Source organism: Lonchura striata, chromosome Z, assembly GCF_050655825.1.
Source record: "Lonchura striata isolate lonStrDom1 chromosome Z, ASM5065582v1, whole genome shotgun sequence".
NCBI classification, from domain to species: domain Eukaryota; kingdom Metazoa; phylum Chordata; class Aves; order Passeriformes; family Estrildidae; genus Lonchura; species Lonchura striata.
Window position 1 is genome coordinate 32,356,169 of NC_140740.1, and position 13,270 is coordinate 32,369,438.

A 13,270-nucleotide genomic window follows, 5' to 3' on the forward strand; every position below is an offset into this window, starting at 1 on the left:
ACACACACAAATACTGCTGTAATGATTGTGGTTTTCTATTAAGGCAATAATTTCCATAACTAACGACAATGTGTGGGAACAAGAAACCACTTATATGCAAAAATGTCAAAGACTTCTAAACGTCTTTAAAATAGTTCTGTGGTTGTTATAAGCATTAACAGTGTAGTGAACAAGGATTAGCTCCACTGCTGGCTTGATCCTCACAAAAAACGAAGTAATTCCACGGAGCCAATACTTCAGTGCTGTCTCTGCAGGTAAACCAGGCTCAGTGAAAGTCAGAAAAATTCCTGCTTAGTTGTAAACTCACTCAGCCGAGGCAAAAGAGGCGAATAGTGCAGTCTTCCGTCTGAAAGACACGTTGAGAAAACGCTCGTTCCAGCTTTGAACTCCAGAGGGCAATAGTCCACAGCACGACGGGTATGTAGGTATGTGCTCACTGAAAACAAACAAAAATACAAAAACAAAACAAACAGACGAAACAAAAAAAATCCACACCCCACCCCCCCCAAAAAAAAAAAAAAAAAAAAAATCCAACAGCTTCCTTGATACCACCAGCAGGACAGGAATCATGCCAGTAGACCCACAGCATTGGTGGGTGTAGAAGGTCAACCAGGGTTGCCAGGAGCACAGCTGGTAAGAGTGTTGGGCTTTTTGGGAAAAAAAGCCCTCCCTCTGAAAGTAGTCAAATGGAAGTTCAGTGACATGCTTGAGGAAAAACAGGGTAGGATGTAAGTGAAGAGGAGATAGGTCATGAAAGCAGAGTTGTGTAATTTGGATAAGTCCTGCTGGGTGTTTACTAACAGCTTTAAGATGAGTGTGGCAAGTGTATAAAATCTTATGATTATTTATTCTGATTTTTCTTTTTAATATGGCACTTTTCACACATTAAGGAAATAGAAATACTTTCAAGCATCATCCAGGCTGCAAAAATTCTTGCATGATTTTGTGAATGCAACATAATATTTGACTCTGAACTAGGAACAAAAATACCTTTGTACCACTAAATTCTTTAATAATGTCATTATTTTTTTGAAAGGTGCACTAGATAGGACCTATGTTTTTTTAGTAAATCACTCTGACTCTGGCTGTCACTGGTAATACCAGAAAGGACTTTCAAGCTTCTCTCAGAAGGTCACTTCTTTTGCTACTTCCTGGAGCCCAGGAGTCATTTTAATTCCTCACCAAGATGTTTACTGCCCACCCTGCCACTGGAGGCACTATGCCTCTACTTGCATTCTGCAGAGAAGGTTTCCTTGTTCTACTGCAGCTCTAGGCAGAAATGAGCTCACATGGGCACCTTTATGAGTTTAATCATACAATTAGCAGAGCAAAGCTTGAATAGACAGAAGGTAGACGGGGGGCAAAAACAAGAAGGAAACTGAAGCTGTCTGTTTGCAAGTCATTCTTCTATGCTTCCATAAATCATATTTGTTTAATAAAGACTATGCAGTGTTTATTGTTACATGCAAACACCACTTCTCTCCCTGACATTGAGGAAGAGCTATACCTGCCTGCCAAGCCTTTCCTGGCAAGGAAAAGCGGATCAAGAAGCAGTAAGAAATTAGCCAAACACATACCTTTTATTCAGAGAGGTGAAGGATGAAAAAGCACTTCACCAGATATAGATAGTCCTGAATGGTTTTTTTTTTAATTATTCCCAAATTGATATTGACCAAATGCTCCTGCAGCTATTTGCTTACATTCTAAAAATTACTCATTATTTGGCTTTATTACTTTAAGATTTTCTGTGGTTCATCTTCCACACTAGTTTTCTGAGTGAATATTATACAGATGCATTTTATTGTAGTTTAAAGATACTGTGTGGGTATAAGGTCCATTACCTACTTTTAGTGTAAATAGCACTGTCACAACTGCTCAATGAACAGTTTGAGATTATGTCTGGTTCCACCTGAGTATGAGCAAATTTCAGATAAATATAGCCTAGAAGACTTTTCCCTTTAGTTCAGTTTACTTTTTTAGAACCAGTAAACATCTAATTTAAAATTAGATCTAAAATTTAGGATTTATGTTTTTAAAACATCTAAATTTTAAGGGGTTTTTTTTTGCTTGAACCATTAACTGGAGCAACAGCACAGTTTCCTCCTTATTAACAAGATCAAAATTAAGATGGCATTGCTGGCCCAATACAAAAAGAAATTAAGGGAAGGGATCATATCCAAGATATAAGTAAACCTCAATTTTACATTTAACTGTTTGGGCTCTGTGTCCATTTAAAATAGATGGAGCAAATAATCTCTGTGTGACAATTGTGGTTAACAAATTCACAAGTCAGGCAAGGTTTATAAGAATATATGATACCACACTGAACTTTACAGGTTCATATTTAGTAATTTCTATCTAGAATCCAAGCAGCTTGCTCTCTTACTCTCCCAAAGTTCAATACCATTCCTCCATAACTGATTTTGTGGAGAAGATGAAACAAAGCTAGCTGGACTTCTGCAAAACATCTAATATCCTCTAACTTGAAAAACCACCAGGTAAGGTAGATGGTAGCATGAGAGCTGTGAAGCTGGTGATAATTGGCTAAAAATGAGGTGGCAGCATTTTCTTTTGAAAAGGGGTGGTTAAGCACCTTCTCCAAGGTTATGGATGGGCTTTTCTGAGAAGCCTGAGAAGTCACCATGGGGAGTGATATAACTTAGCAGTCTTTGCAGTTGTCCAAGGTGTAGGGTTGAGAGGAAGCATCAGCAGAAGGGGGTCTGAGTGTTCTGCAAGAATAACCAAATAATGGTGAAGACTATAGTAATGAAAACAAAATGAAACTTCACAACACAAATGGACAGAGTTATAGGTACTGGTACAGATTGATAGGTACTGGTAAAAAAAATCCGTTTCAAGAGAGAGAATTTGCACTTGAAAACAAGAGAGGGAAAGACATTGCAATGATCATAGATTGCAATGCAGTCCTCAGTCATGGACAAGAAGAAAAAAACAATGGTAATATAGTAGAACAGAAATATGGTACAGCAACACTGTAAAAGAATTGTTGAGACTGCTTGGGAATATAAGAGGCATACGAAATATTAATGTCTGTTAAAGATAAATGAAGTCCAAAAATGTTGAGAAATATGCTCAGGTAAAATGAGATTACAAAGTCATCCCGCTCTGCTCCTATCCCTTCGATGGGTCTTAGAGGTGGAGAGAGTTCCTGCTGACTCATTCTGATGTTATATAGGGTGAATCTTTATATGTGATTTATGAGTCTCACTAATTAGGTAACTTTCATATTTTGCTTTTGTTTTCATGCAATGTCTTTCCTTCTTGAGGGTCTTTGTTTTTTGGGGTTTTTTTTTTGTTGTCTTCTTTTCTTTTCTTTTCTTTTCTTTTCTTTTCTTTTCTTTTCTTTTCTTTTCTTTTCTTTTCTTTTCTTTTCTTTTCTTTTCTTTTCTTTTCTTTTCTTTTCTTTTCTTTTCTTTTCTTTTCTTTTCTTTTCTTTTCTTTTCTTTTCTTTTCTTTTCTTTTTTGTTGTTGGGTTTTTTGTTGGGTTTTGTTGGGTTTTTTTGGGGTTTTTTTTTGGTTTTTTTTTTTTTTTTTTTTTTTTTTTGAGGGCAAGGCTTTTACAGCTTAATTCAATAGTATGTTCTTTCTGAATGGGAAATGCAGTGCCTTCTGACTTTTGCCAGACTGATTCTTCTTTCTTCTTGTCTTATTTACAAGCTTAAAGTCTAAAATATTTCCTTTGTGCCATGCTAATATCAACCTCAATGTTAAATTAAGGTTCTTACATTGTATGAAAGACAGTTTCAGGTTAGGAGTGTGGCAGACACCTTTGGATCAAAACAAAGGTTAGCAAGTTAAGAAAGTTACACAGAAAATGCATTACACCTTACCTGATGATGTGACAATGTAGTATGTGTCGGGTTTTAGTTCATCAGCAAAGCATCTTTTCCATGGGTTTCAAATCCTGTATTGGGTAGGGTAGGATTGAATAAAGAAGAAAAAGGATTGAACTAGCAGCTCACATGAGAATGTCTTTGCCTGACTGAACATCTTGGCTTTTATGTATTAAAAAACCCTAAAACACAAAATAGTATCACTTCAGTTTTACTTAAATATTCAATTAAAGCTGTGTTACCAGAATTTCCATTACTAGGGATGTATATTAATGCTGACACATGTGAAAGCAAAAGTTTTGTTCCTAGCATAAGCTTTGTCTGTAGTGATATCTTATTTTACTTTCTAGAGACAGAAAGCCACTACTTTTCTGGCATTAAAATTCTGCCCCCTGTATATTTTATCTCCTAAATTTTTATCCTGCCTTTCTGACCTTTTGAGACACTGCCTAATACCTTTAGAGTGCTGATTGTTAGCCACCCTGCACCTTATTCCTTGAAAAGTGTATCCTGTGAAAAAGCATCTCCTGTGATGGGCACAGAATTCCTACACCTCAACACAGATTCCATTGTTCCTGTACAGGATCAATGAAAAAGCATTGCAGAAAAAGTAACATGGGGCTGTATTTTATGGTGTGATCAAACCCTCCTATGCCAAAATGAGCAACGAGCTGCATTTAAGTTTTTTTATAAATTTTTCTATGAATGGTTTATTTGGATACCATATTGCACAAGTCCACAACACTCAAGCATATTTTACTCAAATGCATCTTTCAAACTGGGAGAAAAGGCATGAAAGACAAAACACGTGACTGCTAACGTGAGCTTATCCAACTTTCAAAATGCAACGTAGCAGGCATCCCTTCACACTCTGAGCAAATGGCACATGGTACCAGGAGACATTATGTTTATAAAAGTGAAGTTAAACTGATAAATTAGACCTCATTTATTGAACAGCAGTTACAGCCAATTGCCCAGGGAGTCATTTGACACCTTTGAAGACCCTGCTAACTTAATTGGTGATAGTTTGGGGGCTGAAGGAAACATTTAAGCCTGTAGCAGCAGGACACCATGCAGCATGAAAATGGAGAAGACAAGCATTCTCACTGACAAGGGGAGTCATATATAGATTTTTGTGTCCATTGTTTTTGCTTATTTGTGTGTGTGCTTTACTCAGTCAATCAAATATAATTGACACCACTGGGTTCTGTTGTTTTGTGGATGACAGGAGCTAATGCAAGGGAAAAAAGCTGGGAGTAAACTTCCCCCTGAAAGGCTGTGTAAAGGTTTTTCCACTGGGCTTGTGACATTTTTTGCTCAATTGTATTAATTGATGTAGTGACAAGGCAGTTGGAAAGATGATGAATACTGATCACTACACCTTTCTTTTTTTTTTTTTTCTTTTAACTATCTGGGCATTAACATAAACTCTGCTTTTGTGCAAGCAATAGGAATGCAGCCAGTAAGAATGTAAGACAAAGATTTTAGCACCTGCAGACTGAGTCTATAGGATTCAACAGTCACACCTGAATATAACTACAGAATGAAAAAGACATTGCCTTGGGACAGACAGGACAACCACGTTCCCACCTTGATTTTTCCCTCCCCCCTTGTGTTAGAAACTTTGATACTTACTGTCTCATTCCATGAATTCAAAGGTATATTTGATTAAGACTAATCTGGCTCTTCCCTAGATTTAAAGTATCTCCAAACTCAGCTTGGCTGAAATGGCTGGGAAGGTAAGGTTTCCACAGATAGTCACTAAAGCTGGATGACCAGCTCCCAGCTCTGCACTGACAAGGGTAGGTGGTCCTTGGATTCAAATCCCTACAGTGTAGAAACTACTCTGAGCATTTCTGTGAGAGTGCTGACATAATCACACATACTCTGCCTTCCAGCTTTCCCTAGGGGACACTACAGCTCCAAAACAAAGGAGATGCCCCCTCATGCATGTGAGTAAATGTAGAGTGCACAACAAATGTGGTAGCACAAGCACATATTCACCTTTGAATGCTTGATCTGAGTTAACACAGACATCAATCAGTCAGTTTTCTGAAGGACATCATCTCTGGAATTGTCTTAGTAGGTAAATTACATAATCAAAAGTACAGTTTTTCTGAAAATACTTCTAAGCCAGCTCCTTGCTTCAGGACTAGATTCAGAGGAGCTAGATAAAATGGAAGTTTATAAGAGTCCAGACTTCTAAAGAAGAAAGTCTGAGGCCTTGATACAAAATGTAAATACACCTGTGAATCAACATTAGGGGGAGCATAGGCATCATCTATGAACACGTATGTTGAATGAATATTGTACCAGTTGTACTCTTCCATTTATTCATTATCTCTGGTTATGGTTACTAGGCTGGGATGACAAACGTATTTTATGTGTTAATCTCCTAATTAGAAAATTGGTGTTGAATGTCCCACCACATACTTCTTATTTAAGACCTAAATATAAGAGGGATCACTGCCTAGAGAAAGCTGTTCCCTAAGATCTCATACAGAGCCAGAAATTCATTAAGAAAATTCAGGCAAATCCAAGAAAACCAAAGTTTTTTCACAAATAAATTTTCCTAGGAGTGTCCCATAAATATTTCTTTTGGTAAATCAATATAGAAGACCTGTGCCCAGAGATTAAGTGATCTGAATTAATTTCCTCCTCTAGCAAAGACATTATTTATGATGGTGGCCATTTAGTGTGAGAGGCACAAAACAAGAAAAAGTATATGGAACAGAGAAACTCAGCTCTACTCTGAGGGCCATCTCTTTTAGCCAGACCTTTAGCCAGGTGCAACCTTTTTTCTCTTGATTTCTGAGCTGGTTCTTCTCATTCCACATGTGTCAGAGGTACAGCGGATCACAACAAATGGTGTTTGGTTATGGGGTCATGGCTTATCTGCCCTTCTCTTTCTGATATGGAGCAACATTTGGTACCTGGACTTGGGGAAGTGTCACGACACCAGATCTCTGTAGGACACCAGATGGATGTGATTTCATTGACTTGCTGAAGCTGTTTTAGGACAGGTAGATCTATCCAGCGTGAAGACTGACTTTTTCTAGTAATGGCAAGCACCTTTCTCAACTATGAGCAGTTTGGTGTCACAGCTCATCTCTCTGTGCAGCAGCACAACAGTTTTACTGATGGACATGTAGGAATCTGGCCATTGCCTCTTTTTGCATTTAAAAACTGCAGATTTTTTTTATCCCTACTTCCACAAATACCCAGGAAAAGTACAACAAAGATTGCCTCCGATTTCAAGTTTTCTCCTTTGGATAGCGTGCTGTGCCTGATCATAATGCAGAGTGCGCAATATCTGAAAGAGCTGGGTCTCCGGCAAGGGCCAATATCTCCAGAAAAAAGGTATAAACATTTGCAACTTAAGTGGTAGATAACCAAATGCAGATACTAAAACAAAGTAAACTATGTCAATGTAGAATTATCTTCACAGTCCAGTCAAAGAGTAACAAATTCTTTCTTATTATTGATTTGGTACATATTGATACAGCTTGCTTATTTGGAAAATGGAGATTCATCAACACAAATCTGTGATAATTTCAAAGTATTAGGCTGTTACAATTTCTGGCCTCAGTCATAAACCAGTAATAAGCTGCATACAATTAGACTGTATAGATGTTTGCATTGTATATTATATTGCACAACCTGACAGGTACAGACAAGTTGTTTAGAGATTAGCTGATTAGCTGATTAGGTTGAAGAAAACCAAGTAGCTACAAAGGGAGAGCCATAATTTTTACACTTTATTGAAGAATAGAGTTGTCTACCTACCAAAGTGGACTCCTGATATAAAAATTGGTATGTCTGTGTACCTGTGGAAGGGATTTTTTTTTTAATTAGGAGAACTAAGGTTAAATAAGATCATTAGAAGGCACTTTCTTGATGCAACCTTAGCATAAAGGGATGACTTGTTGTAGATTCTTCAGCTTTTTCTTTGCATGTGTAATATTTCTAACTGTTTTTTTTTTTTTTTTAATTTTATGGACAATTACTAAGCTTAGCCTGCTTTGATTAGTGGGTTAAATGAACTAGAAGACAACATGATACTCCTCTTTCAAGGATGTGGTAAGGCTATAAAAAAGGCCCAGGGATACCTGAAATATTTCATCTCCTCTCCACACTTTAGGCAAAGAGTCTCAGGCCCCTCTTAGAGCTGTATGGGCCATGGGAGAGTGGGCATCACCAGGATGAATGGAGATGAGTTTCAGTGGTGACAGCTGATGATACTGAAAGTTCTCTGCATGCGATAAAATACTAGGATATAACTCCAAGCCTGTAGGCAAACAAAAGATGTGTGACATTTGAGAAGAGATTTTCCAGCTCATGTAGGACCTTGTGAATGATGAGGAAGAAAAAGGTCAGTATCTTGAAAGAAGGCATGAAATTTGGTGTCCTGATCAAATAGAAACTGCCTGATGATACTTTCAATTTTGATGTCAAGTTCCTATAAATTACTTTAATTCCATTAATTTCATTAAACTTTCAGTCACAGACTTGTGATATTTTAGAATGTAAAAATGTCCTCCATGTTCATGTGGAGTATGACACAGGTGATTTCTTTGAGATGATACACACAGCAAACTGCTAAACCAAATCTGGGACATTGTTCTTCTGAAATCAGTGTAAAATCTTGTCTTTTGAAAGGTACTCTTACTTCAAATGGCTAATCCCATGAGGGAAATAGTATATTACTGTCCTTGTAGTTTATCAGGTAGCTTCTAAAATATTTAAATGGAAGCAGCATTTTCTGCTGCCAGAGGAAATATCACATGCCTGGAATTGGGGATTTCTTTGAAGGTGCCAAGTAACTGGTAACACATGCTCTGAAGTCCCCTGCATGTCCATCAAAACAGTCTGTCAAAGACAAGGACCTACACAGAAAGGGTAATTTGGAGACATTCAGGTAAAAAAGAATCTAAATATTTTCTATAATCTTTTCTTTTTTCCCTCTACATCACTTCCAGATACTTCAGGGACTATTGGTGTCAACTGGAGTTGACTTTAAGATTAATAATTCAGGAGTTTGATCATATATGTATCACTTTATGTTTCTATCATGTGTTGTGTTACTTTTTACACAAAGTAAAAGCATGTCATGGAATCACTGAAAAAATCTGTCAGTGAATGTTTTAGTCCATTCTTATGGAAAAGGAGTCCATACAGATCTCATAGGAAGACACACGGAGTTATTTTCAGACATTCCCAAAACGAAAATAACTCCACTTTCTTAGTACGAACAGAATGAAACAAATGTATGGAGTCATCTCCCCACAGATATGTTGGGGTTCTATTCTCATTAATTCTTCCAGTGTAACTATGGTGGCTGGCAAAACATTGGCAACAAGTATGAGATAGTAGTCAGCATACTTTTTGTGCCATATTATGAATGCAATACTTCTCTTTGCTAGGAGGATAGAATTCAATACAGCTTGGGAGCTGTGGTTCTAGAATCTGCTATGTCTTCATAGTGGAATGAGTTCTACTTTCAGTCAAAAACCAAGGGGAAAAAAAGAAAATTACTGGTATTTCTTCTTGAGTTAGTGAACTTTCTAACTTCATTACTACTTTTTTCCCCCAGTTATTCTGTATTGTTTGTAAGGTCATTAGTTAAATCCACTTGAAAAAAAAAGGCAAGTGTAAATCATTATACTAAAAATAATCATTATACTAAAAATAGTAAAGAGTGAAGTCATTCAAAGCAAGATATTTCAGAAAATATCCCATAACCTGTCATTTGTGGAAACTATGATGCTGTTAGGAGTTCTCACTAATGCAAGGAACAGCTCCTCATTCAATTCACCACATACTGAAAAAAATCTATGCATTGTAATTTATTATTCTTTGTGATGTATACTGATTGCTTTACAGAAGACATAGGAAAATATGCCATTTATTCATGAGCCTTTCAGTGTATGCTTCAGCTGTATCACTGTAATAGTGACAAAAATAAGAGACTGCACTGTATATATCCCAGTATAAACAAATGCATGTGTGATTCTTCATGGTAGTATTGAGGAATGCAGTCTCATGCTTCTGTCAGTCCCTTCATACTTAGTCATATACACTGAGGTTTCTGAACAAAACCACTTTTCATCTTCAAACAGCCAGTTCCATGCACCTTGATAGTATCTTTGGATGCACATAATTTGTATGTCATACCAATGTGAAGACAGATGTTGGTTCATGCCAGATAACCATAAATGTCTCAACAGTTTTATTTCAATTTTGCTTTATGTATTAGTACAAGTGTGTGTTTGGTTGTTGTGCCAATCCAGCTAACCAGATTTTCAGGAATGGAAAGGCTGCAGTTGTGTTTTAGACAGATGTGGTGAGGCTATACTCTGTGTGATGTATGCAGAGACCAGATCTGCCATGGGCCAAGATGGACCTGATTGATGTGCACATGCCAAATTTACAGTATTTTGTGCTACTTTTTAAGGTCTTCAATCTTTAAGGTCTTCATTTCATCTTAAGATATAATGTGATCCTGAGTAATGACCACAGAAACTGTGGACGTAAAACAAAGGTTTATGGCAAGATAGAGAAGGATGGAGCAGCTGAGCCATGTCTGCCCATTGGATCTTTAACACCTTATGGAATATCAAGGTTGTGGCAAGGCTGTTCCACAGGTTCTAGGCTCCATTCTGTTGTAGTAAGCAGTATGGGAGCTGGCTTTTTAAATATACCCAGCTACTGAGATGCCTCTGTATTGAGACTTTTCTAATAGAGCTGGTCAGCAAGAAGTTCCCCTTCCTACTTCATAATTAACATCTACATTATGTCAGTTAGCTCAAATTTTTAATAAGTCTTCAAAGACCCTAGGTCTGGAGAGTGCATGAAGAAAGTATGTAAATATTTTAAAGGGTGACATGTACAAAGCATTATGTGCACTTGGAAAATATAGTGAAAGTGTATTACTTCTGATAATGCCTTGAGTTATATATTTTAAGATCATCATAACTGCAGCATGAAATTCTTTGGTTTGTGGAATTTAAATACTGAAACCCATCAAAACATTTTAAATTTCTGGTTTCAACTCCTAGCCAAGCTGGGTACTTGAACATATATGCAAATATGTTAAAATGTCTTATATGAATGCAGGCAGTTACCAAAATCCATTGTAACACCAAAACCTTCTTTAGTAAATAAATGAAAAAGATTTTATATAACTATCTTTACACATTTTTGCTAAACCTATTCTAAGAAAAAGTCATTTGTGCAGAAAAATGAAACAATGTGATATCATAGAAACGACACAGAGGAAGGTCAGGAAACATACAATGAAATTGAGTCTTTCAGTGGGTTGTCATATCTTTCTTTTATCTTATCTTGTCTTTTTGCTGAAAATACACCAATGTCATGTAAGTCTAAACTTTGTTTAATCATCATGTTCACATATAAATTTGCATTGGAATAGCAGGATGAATTTTCCATCTGATTTAAGCCAGCATATTGGATCAGTACTACTGATGCTTTATATCAGTGGAGAATAGTGTCTGTACTATGTAGCTGGCATGCTACGAGGAAAAAAAGCCAGGGTTTTCTTAAACTCATTACCTTCCTTGCCACAGTGGGAAGCAGAAATGTAGGGTACATCTGCCTTAACACAGTCATGATGTGCCAGAAATATTTGAAACAGATGTGTTTGAGTTCATGTAATATTTGTAAGGGTCCATTGATATCTGTTCTTCACCCATCAAGTATTATCATGCTTCCATGATGGAATTAAGCTCACAGTATTCTTTCAGGCTCCCCAGGGGCTTGTGTTTTTACTTTACACAGTAATACATGAAAAACAAGCAGAGCAAACTGTTGATATGGTTATCCAATGTTCATTTTCTCTTCCTCTTTATTGTCCTGCAAGAATTCCTTCATCTCTTTCTATTGATCTAGAGATGGGAAGCTTAGTACTGTGCCACAGTCACCTGTTCCCTGGGGAAAGAATAAACAATCCCAGAAAAAGAAAAAAAAAGAGCCCTGAAGATTGACTGGGGGACCTGGTGTATTCCTTCTTACACCAGAGCATCATTTAAGTCTATGTTTTTCCATCTACCTTGTTTGCAGTAAATAGCTGCCCATTATGTCAGGTCAGGCAAGCACTGTGGCATCACAGCCCAGTGGCTGTGATCAGCCTGCCAAGCCACAGGACAGCCTCCAGGGAGCAGCTGCATGTGTCAGGCTCTTGAGCTGTCAAGGCTCAAAGCGACAGTTTATCTCAAGGCTTTAAAACATTCTTGCAAAGTTTCCCCTTCTTCCCTTCCCCCCTCCTCTTGTTGACAATCTGCTTGAAAGAAGACAGATGCTGGAGTAGTTTTCTTTAGACTTGTGTAATTCCACAGGGCCCAGTGCACCAAATACAATTCCACATATCTTTTTTTAAGAGGACAACTTGAGGAGGCAGACATGTTGTTGTGGGGAGGACAAGGGGTCCCTTATGCTAACACAAATATTTCCAGATGAATGTCAGTCTGCCTTCCTTATGTTCTTTGCCCACAATAAACAAGCTACTTTATGAGTTCCTAGAGAAACCAAGGAAAAGTGTCTGGGGTAGCATTTTTCAAGACACGTACCTTTCAACTGTATTTAGCTGAATATTTTACAGTCTTTTAAAAGAGCACTCACCAGTATGACACATAATTTCCCCTTGCATCTTTAGCCTGAGAACATAACAGTGTTCCCTGTAGATTTGTTTGCATGAAAATAAGATTTACCTTGTAAACAGAACTAAATGACTTATAAGAACTTATCTTAAAATGCCAGTTTTATGTCTCTGCCAGCTTTGCAGGCTGATTCTATTAATGGTGCAAATCCAGAGCCATTTGTCATAGATATTATGTCCAATAGAGTACATTTTAAAAATATAACCTCTAAATAACCCATAGATTGTGATGTCCTCTCTGTGTACTTTGTCATTCTGTAATCTCAAGGAAGCACATTTTCACTCAGGGCCAACCTTTTCTGATCCTAACTGCCTTTTGTCACAAATGACAGATAATTTCTGTATTCACTTCCTAAATTACACCTGCACCGGGAGAAAGGAAGCATACCCTTCCACAATATCTTGTCTCTTCTTGCTATTCTTACTTTCTGTCCTTTACAGATATAGCACAGGCACTCAGTACCAGAAAATCTTCCTTTGAGATGATCGTGCCCTTGGTCCTCTCCATTGGGAAAAAACAATTGATAAAAGTAGTGAATAAACACTGAAATCTTCCCCACTCACCACCACTTTTACCATTTCTGATCTCCTCAAATAGTTGCTTTTCTTAATCAGAAGTTACGAATTTAGAATAGTGAGAGGCACATTTTAAACCACTGAGTTGACAGAAAAAGGAGTTTATTCTTATGGTTTCTTCATTTTCAGACCAATCAGGGACAGCCCTTGAGCTGTCTGCATACAC

The 13,270-nt window shown here is 37.3% G+C and overlaps 1 long non-coding RNA gene across 5 annotated transcripts in view; it reads right to left on the reverse strand.

Annotated features, from left to right (window-relative positions):
* Positions 1-13,270, reverse strand: part of LOC110479152 (uncharacterized) — a 74,052-nt gene that overhangs the window by 15,667 nt on the left and 45,115 nt on the right. For 3 of the 5 annotated variants that reach the window (XR_014951600.1, XR_014951599.1, XR_002466872.3), the window contains one exon: positions 3,273-3,925. This is a non-coding gene — a long non-coding RNA (uncharacterized LOC110479152). Of the gene's footprint in view, positions 1-17; positions 437-3,272; positions 3,926-13,270 lie in introns of those variants that run through there. The other 2 variants (XR_014951602.1, XR_014951601.1) reach the window with 2 other exon arrangements.